Source organism: Puma concolor, chromosome F2 (genome assembly GCF_028749965.1).
Source record: "Puma concolor isolate L17-30 chromosome F2, mPumCon1.1.hap2, whole genome shotgun sequence".
Classification (NCBI taxonomy): Eukaryota; Metazoa; Chordata; class Mammalia; order Carnivora; family Felidae; genus Puma; species Puma concolor.
Window position 1 is genome coordinate 32,473,441 of NC_141684.1, and position 10,148 is coordinate 32,483,588.

General features: G+C 40.2%; 1 long non-coding RNA gene across 2 annotated transcripts; it reads right to left on the reverse strand.

Moving 5' to 3' along the window:
- Nucleotides 1-1,490: 1,490 nt before the first annotated feature.
- LOC147571910 (uncharacterized) lies at nt 1,491-4,724 on the reverse strand. 2 transcript variants are annotated; one of them, XR_015246716.1, is made up of 4 exons: nt 3,807-4,724; nt 3,304-3,345; nt 2,825-3,028; nt 1,491-1,704 (listed from the first exon to the last, which is right to left on the reverse strand). It is a non-coding gene; the product is annotated as an uncharacterized LOC147571910 (long non-coding RNA). The 2 variants fall into 2 exon arrangements; XR_015246717.1 differs by having other exon boundaries at nt 3,274-3,345.
- Nucleotides 4,725-10,148: the final 5,424 nt, after the last annotated feature.

The window sequence follows — 10,148 nt, forward strand, 5'->3', positions numbered from 1 at the left end:
ACTAACTATCATAGCTAAGGAGTGGAATGTTCTAGTTAATTCAATATCATTGTTAATTAAACTTGGCGATTAACTTCTTTTCACCTGTTCTGTGAGAATCCCCTCTCACGTAACTTTTAGCATTCTTCACCAGTTCCACGAAATATATTCTTGCAGATGGCACAGTCAACCCACATCCTCCAACTAAAACTAGAAACTAGTGGAATTAATTTCCTACTTTCCCAGCACTAAGTGGGGGAATACATTACCTTCAAACTACTTCAAAAAATAAATAAAAACAAAAACAAAAACACAAAATCCTTTTTCACGTTGCTACTACTGTTTTAGCCTGGGATAAGTTCAGGAGTCTTTTCCAAGGTCCAGGACATGCATTTACCTTGCGGAAACCCTCTGGCCCCTTGCAATTGTGGCACTGAATGGAAAACAAGCTTGAGTTGCACATTCCAAATGGAAGAGCCAAGCTTTCCTTGCATTGGCTCTGCTGTTCTCCTGCTAGAAATGAATGGTGCTTTTCAGATTTCTCCATACGAACAGAACTAATTCTCTGAGAGCCTGCTCTGTGTTTCTATCTCTCACCTCGCGAGTGTTATTCTGGATTAAAGGCAAACAAGAAGGAAACAAAGGGATGATTCTGTCTTGGCCTTAAACCCCAGGCACAGCAGAGTTTATCTATATTTTCCAACTCTGTCTGAAATTTCCTCCAACCACTCCTTCTCTATAATATCCTACAATGCTATCCTATTGAGAAAATAGGAATTCGTTATTATTGAAGAGGGAAAATAAAGCAATCAGGTTTACATTGCCTTTATTTGTTCAGTTCCAGAGGAAACAAGCGGTCAACAGCAAAAAGGAGAGACTGGTTTTGGGCACCACTACTCCCATGGACCGTTCCGGTGCCTCTTGTGGCTTTAATGTGCTGCTGTCCCCTTGAGGGCCAGAGCCTTTTAACATAGGGCTTCACCCAAGTTTTATTTGAGGAAGGGACATTTCCTTTCTTTCTCTCTTACTCTTTTCTTAAGAAACCTCTAGATTGATCCAGAAGGCCACTAGCAGGAGAAGATTGAGGGCGGGGAGAGAAGGGCAGTGCGACTCAACATGCTCAGGGCTGTTCTCACAAGATCATCATTGCCATTTCCGATATATTTAACTGGAAAACAGAATCTGCAGGGGTTGGCCAGCCTAGAAGAAGACCTGAACTTGGCAGGTCTCAACCATGCACTGGAGAAGTATCCACCTGATCGTCTGTTCTTCGCTGATCAGCTGAAGACTCTCATCTGGATCTGCAGATGAATCCTGTTCTGTCCTATTCTCGGACACGAGAGACGGGATACGGCAAAGGAGAAGCAGACAACACTGAGCTGCTCACAATGTGGGTACATTCCTGTCAGACAGCACCTTCCCTGCGCATTCACAGCCCTGCCACAGGCCCTGACTGTAGGGAGCCCTGGGTGTCCCAGAACTCACTTCATCCTGTCCACCAATTTCCCCAGAAGGGACTCTTCTAAACCTCCAGTGAGACGAAGCAAGAGAGGGACACTCTGCTCAGTATATCTTCTCCTGGGAATCTTCATTATGATGCCAACATTGCCCTTGCCTCACACAGCTAGGTTTGCTGATGCTACTCGGTTTGGAGAGGGAAGGTTGCATTGAAAGAAGAACTCACGGGGCAGCTCTAAGATCCTGGTAAAAATCGACTTTGGAAACCTGTGGGAGAACATGAGTTTTTAATTTTATAATTTTCTTTTAAGTTTATACGTGCATTTTGCACGTTTTCCTGTATGCATGTGACACAGGTAAGTAATCCTAAAAGTTATGTAAGAGAAACCATTAGTTAACATTGTGCTGGGTGAAATAAATCAGATTCAGAAGAGGGCATACTTTCTACACAAAATTCTTAAACAAGCAAAGCTAGAGCGGTGTGATAGTAACTGGAAGGAAGTGCATGCCCAGGGGCTTTTGGGAAGCACACAGAATGCTGATATTCTGTTTCTTGATCTGTATGCTGATTCAATGGGTATGTTCGCTTTGTGACAATGGACTAAACTGAGTATTTCCCAAATCCATGGAAAAGGATTAATTGACCCTAATGTGGAAACAACTTACTCTCTTATTATCCCATCCACCTTGAATGAAGCGCCCAAAGCCCAGAAGCAAGAGGCAGTAGCTCATTTAGTGCAGGTTTCGTGAACAAACACAAAACCAGGGTCACTTATCTCTCATTTGCTTCATGGTCCAGTCTGTTTATCAGACCGGAGACACTCAGAGCCCAGGACGCCTCACTGGATGTGACAGGAGGTGATAGGAGCCATCATGCTCCTACTACGCTTGCTACTACTGGGCTGTGCCTGAGGGATGCGTTGAGGGATGGCGAGGAGATGAACCGACTCTGAGCGTCTTCTGATCAAGCAGAATGTGCACAGGAGTTCACCTCCTCTGGCCACGCCGCAGCCTCGTACAATGCTTTCTTCTCACTCTGCCTTGCTTGCCCTCCTACTAATACACCAACTGAGCTCAGTCACATGGGGATTTATCCTTTATTGGTTCGGGCAGCCATCTTTCTTAGAAAAGCCAATGTTCAGAAAACTAAAATGTGGCACTTTTTCCAGTTATATTGGAAACATCAAACAAATTTTGCATTTTTAGAAAAGTCCCTCTTTCCTGCATCCCCCAAAGAACATCAAAACTTTTTAATAAAAGTCTGTCTGTATACAGTCTCGTTGTTGATACAAGTGTATCAAAATAGCACAATACACTAAAAGCTGATCAATATCATTTTTTTCCCCCGTAAGTATGTTAAAATTAATTTCCACTCACTACCTCTTACCAGCTTTTAAACGTATTTTGTTGTTGCACGGTGAGAAGAGAAGGACCCTGGAACACGTAGGCCTGGTCCAGCAGGCAAAATCCTTTCTGGGGTCTTTCTGTTCTTACACCTTGGAATGAGCAGCAATGTGAATGCCTCCGAGAGAACGGAAGAGAGCTGGCCAAGAGCCATCTTGGGAAGGAGTCCTCCATGGGGAATGGTTTCCTGCCAGGAGCAAATCCACATTAGCTCAAAGAAACTAGAGATGAACTGTCAGATGTAGCCACTGAGGGGAGCAGCCATCACTGATTATCTGGAGTTTGCATCTAGCCATGCCAGAAAATGAGTTCGAGCTCCCCAGCAAGGAGGAATTGGCGCAAAAGCAGGTGAGGAATGGATGAGAAACAGGAAGTAGTATTTGGATGTCATTTGCTATACCCAGGTAGTATTAAAGCCACAGAGCTACATACCTGTCAGATTAGTGCTTTGCTGATTCTTACCTCTTGTCCCTCTCCCAGCTCCCACTCTGACGATGTCAAAGGCTGCATAGTAATAAGGGGGGTGAGGGGGTGAGAAGTGTTAAATCACATGAAAGATTGAAGTTTTGGGGCGCCTGGGTGGCGCAGTCGGTTAAGCGTCCGACTTCAGCCAGGTCACGATCTCGCGGTCCGTGAGTTCGAGCCCCGCATCAGGCTCTGGGCTGATGGCTCGGAGCCTGGAGCCTGTTTCCGATTCTGTGTCTCCCTCTCTCTCTGCCCCTCCCCCGTTCATGCTCTGTCTCTGTCTGTCCCATAAATAAATAAAAAAAACGTTGAAGTTTAATATTAGATCAGACTAGACTTTTTTTTTTTTTTAATTTTGAAAGAATTTTAGACTTACAGAAAAGTTGCAAAACTAGCACAGAGTTCCCATATAATTTTCACCCGGTTTCCCCTCAGGTTAGCATTTTTGATAACCGTAGTACAATTATACAAAGGAATTTATATTGGTAGAATACTATTACCTGAACTACGGAACGCACTTGGATTTCACCAGCTCTTCCACGGATATCCTTTTAATGTTCCAGGATCTGGTCCGTAGCGCATTTAGTTTTTCTGTGTCCCCAGTCTCCTCCAATCTGTGTTCTGTGGCTCCTTGTCTTTTATGACCTTGAAAGAGTCCTGGTCAGTTACTTTGTAGATTATCTCTGTTTGAGTTTCTTGATGTGTCCTCTCATGACTGGATGAAGGTCATGTATTTTAGCAAGAATACCACAGAACTGATGTATCCTTCTCAGTGCAGAACATCAAGGGATACATGATACTAATAAGATACATTGCATGTATCTATTGCTAACAGTGCTACCTTGGCTCAGGTGATGTCAGCAGTTTCCCCCCTATAACGTTACTGTTTTCCCCTTTCTAACTAATAAAGATCTTGGGGGAGACTCTTTGAGGCAATGAAAATAAGCAGTTTCTCCTCAAACTTTTGCCTATTAATTTTAGCAAGTAATTGTTGCTGTGGTGTACTAATGATAATTTTCTATTTCCCTCATTCTTCTACATTTATCAGTTGAAATTATTTTGAAAGGAAGAGCTATTCTTTCCCTCTCATTTATTTATTTATTCAATTATTTAGATTTATCAGTATGAACTCATGGATATTTACTTAATTCTATGGGTTATAATACATTATTATTATTTTACTGCTCAAAAATCTTAGCTTTGGCTGTTGAAAGCTCTTTCGTGTTGATTCCTATGCCCTTTTGACATGTCCCCATCCTTTTTGGAGCATTTATTTTTGGCACCAAAAGATAATCCAGGCTGATCTTGTGTTTTCCCTGCTGGAAGCCAGGAACCAACCGCTTCTCCAAGGAGGCTTTTCTTGTACCAGGATCCAAGCTAGGATTATATATTTCATTGAATTTTCATGTCTAAACCTAGTTTGGTTCCTTCGTTCCTTCGCCCCCCCCCCACCCCATTGGACATAGATATGCACACACACACACACACACACACACGCACATATCTACATATATATATAGATATACATGTATGTGTGTATATAATGGTTGCATATACATATGCGTATATATATATATATATATATATATATACATATGCAAACACATGCCTATAGACATCTGTATTTCTTTATCCATATGAAAACCTGCACACACATACATAACAAAAACATGAGTCCATATTGATACTTATGATTCCAAACAAATGCCTCTTGGCTTATTCTAGCTTTCCCACCCCTACCCCTGTACTATTTATGATTTCTTTATCTAACCTTGAAAAACCTGGCTTTCATTATCTGTAATACATTTGTTTATTTTTCAAATCTAGTATAAAAATATAAAAATAGCTTCAGAATTGGTAAGCTACAGATCTGTGAGAGACAAATGTCCTAACCAGAATAAAATATTTGTGTGTGTGGTTTTTTTGTCTTTTGCCTTACATTAGCCAGTCAAAATACTATTTCCATTTTATGTGGTAATGTTATTCATGCAGAATATGATTAGGTTCATTCATTATAGGTTCTGTGAGTTTCCCACACATTGTTGATTTTTAAAAATTTATATGCAGTAAAATTTGCTGGTGGACAGCCTATGGGATGTGACATATGCAGACTTGTGTATTTCCCATAAAGTTATGATATAAAACAATTCTATTATCCTAAAAATTTCCTCCTGTTCCCCTTTGTAGTCAGACAATCCCTTGTTATCCCTGTTAACCATTGGTTTGTTTTTCTTTCCAACTGTTCTACCTTTTCTGGAATGGCATATAAATCATATCATATAACATGTAGCCCTTTGGTTCTGGTTACTTATGCTTATCAAAATGCAATTAAAACTTATACATGTTTGTTTTTTATGGATGTGCCGGTCTGTTTATACATTCACCAATTGAATAACATCCGGTTGTTTCTAAATTTGGGCAAGTGTGAATAACCCTCTATCAACACTCACATACAGACTTTTGTGTAAGATTTTCACTATACATTTGTGAATATCCAGAAGGAGAGTGATTGGGTCATTTCATAAGTGTACGTTTAAACTCATAGCAAAATTAAAATTAAATTAAATTAAATTAAATTTAAATTAAAATTAAAAAACCCGTTACAGTGTATGCCACAATATCTATACCATTTTGAACTCCTACTAGCAATGTGGTAACTTCTCGTCACTCTGCACCTTGCCAGCATTTGGTATTTAATGTTTTAGCCATTCTAAAGATGTACAGTAGAGGGGCACCTGGGTGGTTCAGTTGCTTAAGTGTCAGACTTCGTGAGTTTGAGCCCCACATCAGGCTCTGTGCTGACAGCTCAGAGCCTGGAGCCTGCTTGGATTGTGTCTCCCTCTTTCTCTGCCCCTCCCCTCTCCCACTGTCTTTCTCTCTCTCTCTCTCTCTCTCTCTCTCTCTTTCTCAAAAATAAATAAACACTAAAAAATAAAATTAAAAGGCAGTGGTATCTTTTTGTGGTTTTAACTTGTATTTTCCTAACAACAAATGGTGTTGAGTATCTTCTCATACACCTATTTGCTTTCTGGTTTTGTCCTTTGATGAAGTGTGTATTCAGTTTTTTGACCATTTTATTTTATTTATTTATTTTTTTTAACGTTTTATTTATTTTTGAGACAGAGAGAGACAGCATGAACGGGGGAGGGGCAGAGAGAGAGGGAGACACAGAATCGGAAGCAGGCTCCAGGCTCTGAGCCATCAGCCCAGAGCCCGACGCGGGGCTCGAACTCACGGACCGTGAGATCGTGACCTGAGCTGAAGTCGGACGTTTAACCGACTGAGCCACCCAGGCGCCCCTCTTTTGACCATTTTAAAATTGGATTGTTTTCTTCTTACTGAGTTTTAGGAGACTTCAATATTTTTAAATAAAAACTCAGTCAGAAATACAATTTACAAATACTCTTCCAGTCTGCAAATTGTCTTTGTCTTTTCATTCTCTCAGAAGTGAATTTCGTAGAACAAACATTTTTTATATTGATAAACTCCAATTTATAATTTGTTTTCTTTTATGGGCCATGCTCTTGGTGTCATATCAAAAAACTCTGCCTAACCAAAGTAATAAAGATTTTCTCCTTCATTGTGTTCTAGAAGTTTCACAGTTTTAAGTTTTATATTTAGATCTATAACCCATTTTGAGTTGAATTTTATGTATGTTGCAAGGTATGGATGCAAGGTTTCTTTTTGTCTGGTTTTACTTTTTGCACATGGGTGTCTGTTCAGCACCACTTGTTAAAAAACTACCCTTTCTATGGGGCGCCTGGGTGGCGCAGTCGGTTAAGCGTCCGACTTCAGCCAGGTCACGATCTCGCGGTCCGTGAGTTCGAGCCCCGCGTCAGGCTCTGGGCTGATGGCTCAGAGCCTGGAGCCTGTTTCCGATTCTGTGTCTCCCTCTCTCTCTGCCCCTCCCCCGTTCATGCTCTGTCTCTCTCTGTCCCAAAAATAAATAAAAAATGTTGAAAAAAAAAATTAAAAAAAAACAAAAAAAACAAAACTACCCTTTCTCTATTTATTGCCCTTGGACAAGTGTTAAAAATCAGTTGTTTCTATTTGTGTGTGTCTCTTTTTAGGCCTTCTGTCCTGTTGTATCAATTAATGTATCTATACTTTCACCAATATCATGGTGCCTTTTTTTGAGTTTATTTATTTATTTTGAGGGGGTGGGCAGAGAGAGAGGGAGATTGAGTCCCAAGCAGGCCCCATGCTATTAGCCTGATGTGGGCTTGAACCCACAAACCATGAGATCATGACCTGAGGGCAACCAAGAGTTGGATGCTCAACGGACAAAGCAACCCAGGTGCCCCCCACCAATACCATGCTGTCTTGATGGCAGTAGCTTTATAGTAATGCTCAACTGTATTAGTCACTAGGGAAATGTAAAGGAAGATCATAATGAGATACCACTATATACTCACCCAAATGTCTAAAATTGAAAAAAACTGAACACCAAGTGTGGCAATCATGTGGAGTAACCAGAACACTCATATGTTGTTGTTGATTACGTCCAGTCACTTTGCAGAATAATCTGGCAGTGTTTTATAAAATTAACACTCCCTCCCTGCCCCAGTAATTCCAGTTCTAGACATTTACCTTATAGAAATGAGAACACACATCCACAAAAAGACTGGCACCAGAATACCTGTTGCATTTCTCCCTACAGCCCTGAGCTAAAAACCGCCCAAGTTTCTTCAACAGGTAAATGGATAAACAAACTGTATGTAATCACATGCTCAGTAGCGAAAAGTAATGAAACAGTTCTGTTACACACTGAGTAAAACAAACCTTATCCAAGACCATCCATTGCATGATTACACTTATATGATTTATAGAACAAGCAATAATAACTTATGGTACAAAAAAAAAAAAAAATTGGACCCGTAGTTGCCTGTATGTAGGATGGTGGAAAGACTGACTGGAAAGGGTCATAAAGGAAATTTCTACAGTAATGATAACGTTCTGCATCACGATAGGGGTTTGAGATGTACAGGTGGAAGCTTCTACCAATACCTACTGCATGGTGCACCTAAATTTTGTGCATTCCACTGTATGTCAATTTTACTTGGAAATTTAAAAAAAAGATCAACACTTACTGCTCCTTTAGAAAGATGTCTGAAGGTAGGTAGTTCCAGAGTCCTATGGGTCAACGTTATTGTTAAAGACCCAGGCTCTTTCCTGTCTTCTACTTTGCCACCAACCCAATGTTGGCTTTTTGTATTCATGCTTGGTACCTTATGACCAACATGGCTCTCTAACATTGCATTGGATGGCTCAGTGATCAAGTCTGTGAGCTACAGAGTCATACTGGGTTTGGATTCTGGTCTTTGTACCTATCGGTTTTGTGATCTTGGCATTTTTTTTAAACTTCTCTATGCCTCAGATTCCTACCTCAAAAGTGGAGATAATCATATCTGCTCCATAGGGTTGCCGTGAAGGTTAATCAAGATAATACATGTGAAGTGCTTAGCATAGAGGTCAGGGTATAGTAAAAACATTTTGGTATCAACATACATAGTTGAAATCATATCACATTCGACTCTTGAACAACACTGGGGTTAGGGGTGCTAACCCCCTATGCAGTCAAAAATCCAAACTCCCCCAAAACTTAATTACTAACAGCTTACAATTGACCAGAAGCCTTACTAATAACAGTTCATTAACATATATTTTGTATGTCGTATTATTATATACTGTATTCTTATAATAAAGCTAGAGAAGTTATTTAAAAATCATAATTCAAAGAAGAAAATATGTTTGCAGTAAAAAAAAAAATCCACGCATAAGTGGGCCTGCACAGCTCAAACCCCTGTTGTTGAAGGGTCAGCTGTATATTAATATTGCAGGGAGCTTTTAAGTTCTCATGGTATTTATAGTTTCACTTAGCTGGCATTCTTATTTTTAGAAAGCTAATACTGCAATGTAAAGTAATGTAACCTATTTGTACTCTCTTTGAGGTAATTTTTGTTTAATAAATTCACCTGGGACAATTTTTCCCACCAAAGGAAATGTAATGTGCAAGCTGATTTTATTGTAAGGTTTATTTGCTTCTCAGACTCTTAAACAAGAATATTCTATTCCCCTGTAGTTTTGTAGGAATGCCTACTGGTATAGTTCTCCTGCATGAGGGATGGTTCGGAGTCTTCCAGGTTGGTTTGGAGGAAATGAGGGTGAGGCATATAAATACACTCTTCATTGTCCCCCCAACTGAGGTCACCTCCACCAAGGTGCCATGTTTATTTTTTGTAAAAGCAGCCTGTTCTTTCAATTGACTTAGAGATTTAGAAAAACTCAAAGATCTCAGGAAAGTACCTTTGTTAGTTGAGTCACGATCAAGTTCCAAAGCCCAGCAGTGGGGCTGAGCTTGGGAAGTAGGTGACTAATGCATCAAGATCCCCAAGTGCATCACCCCACCCCAAGTATACCTACTAGGTCTTAAGAGATTGTTGAAATACTGGGAATTCTTCTAGGATAACGTTATGGATTGTTGGAAAGTTTAACAATAGGCATACATTAGTTTAACAATGAGAAAACAAGTATATTTTCATTTTTGAAAAAAAAATCCTTAAAAGCCATTTGTGAGCTTATCCATTGTTCTAAGTATTTCTCTTTTTTTTTTTTAAGTTTATTTACTTATTTTGAAAGAGAGAGAGGAAGCACAAGTAGGGCTGGGGTAGAGAGAAAGGCCAAGAGAGAATCCCAAGCAGGCTCCATACTGACAGCCCAGAGCCATACACGGGGCTCGAACCCATGAAGAGTGAGATCATGACCTGAGTGAAGTTGGATGCTCAACCAAGTGAGCCACTTAGGTGCCCTTAAGTATTTCAAAATTTATCTTTCATGCTCTC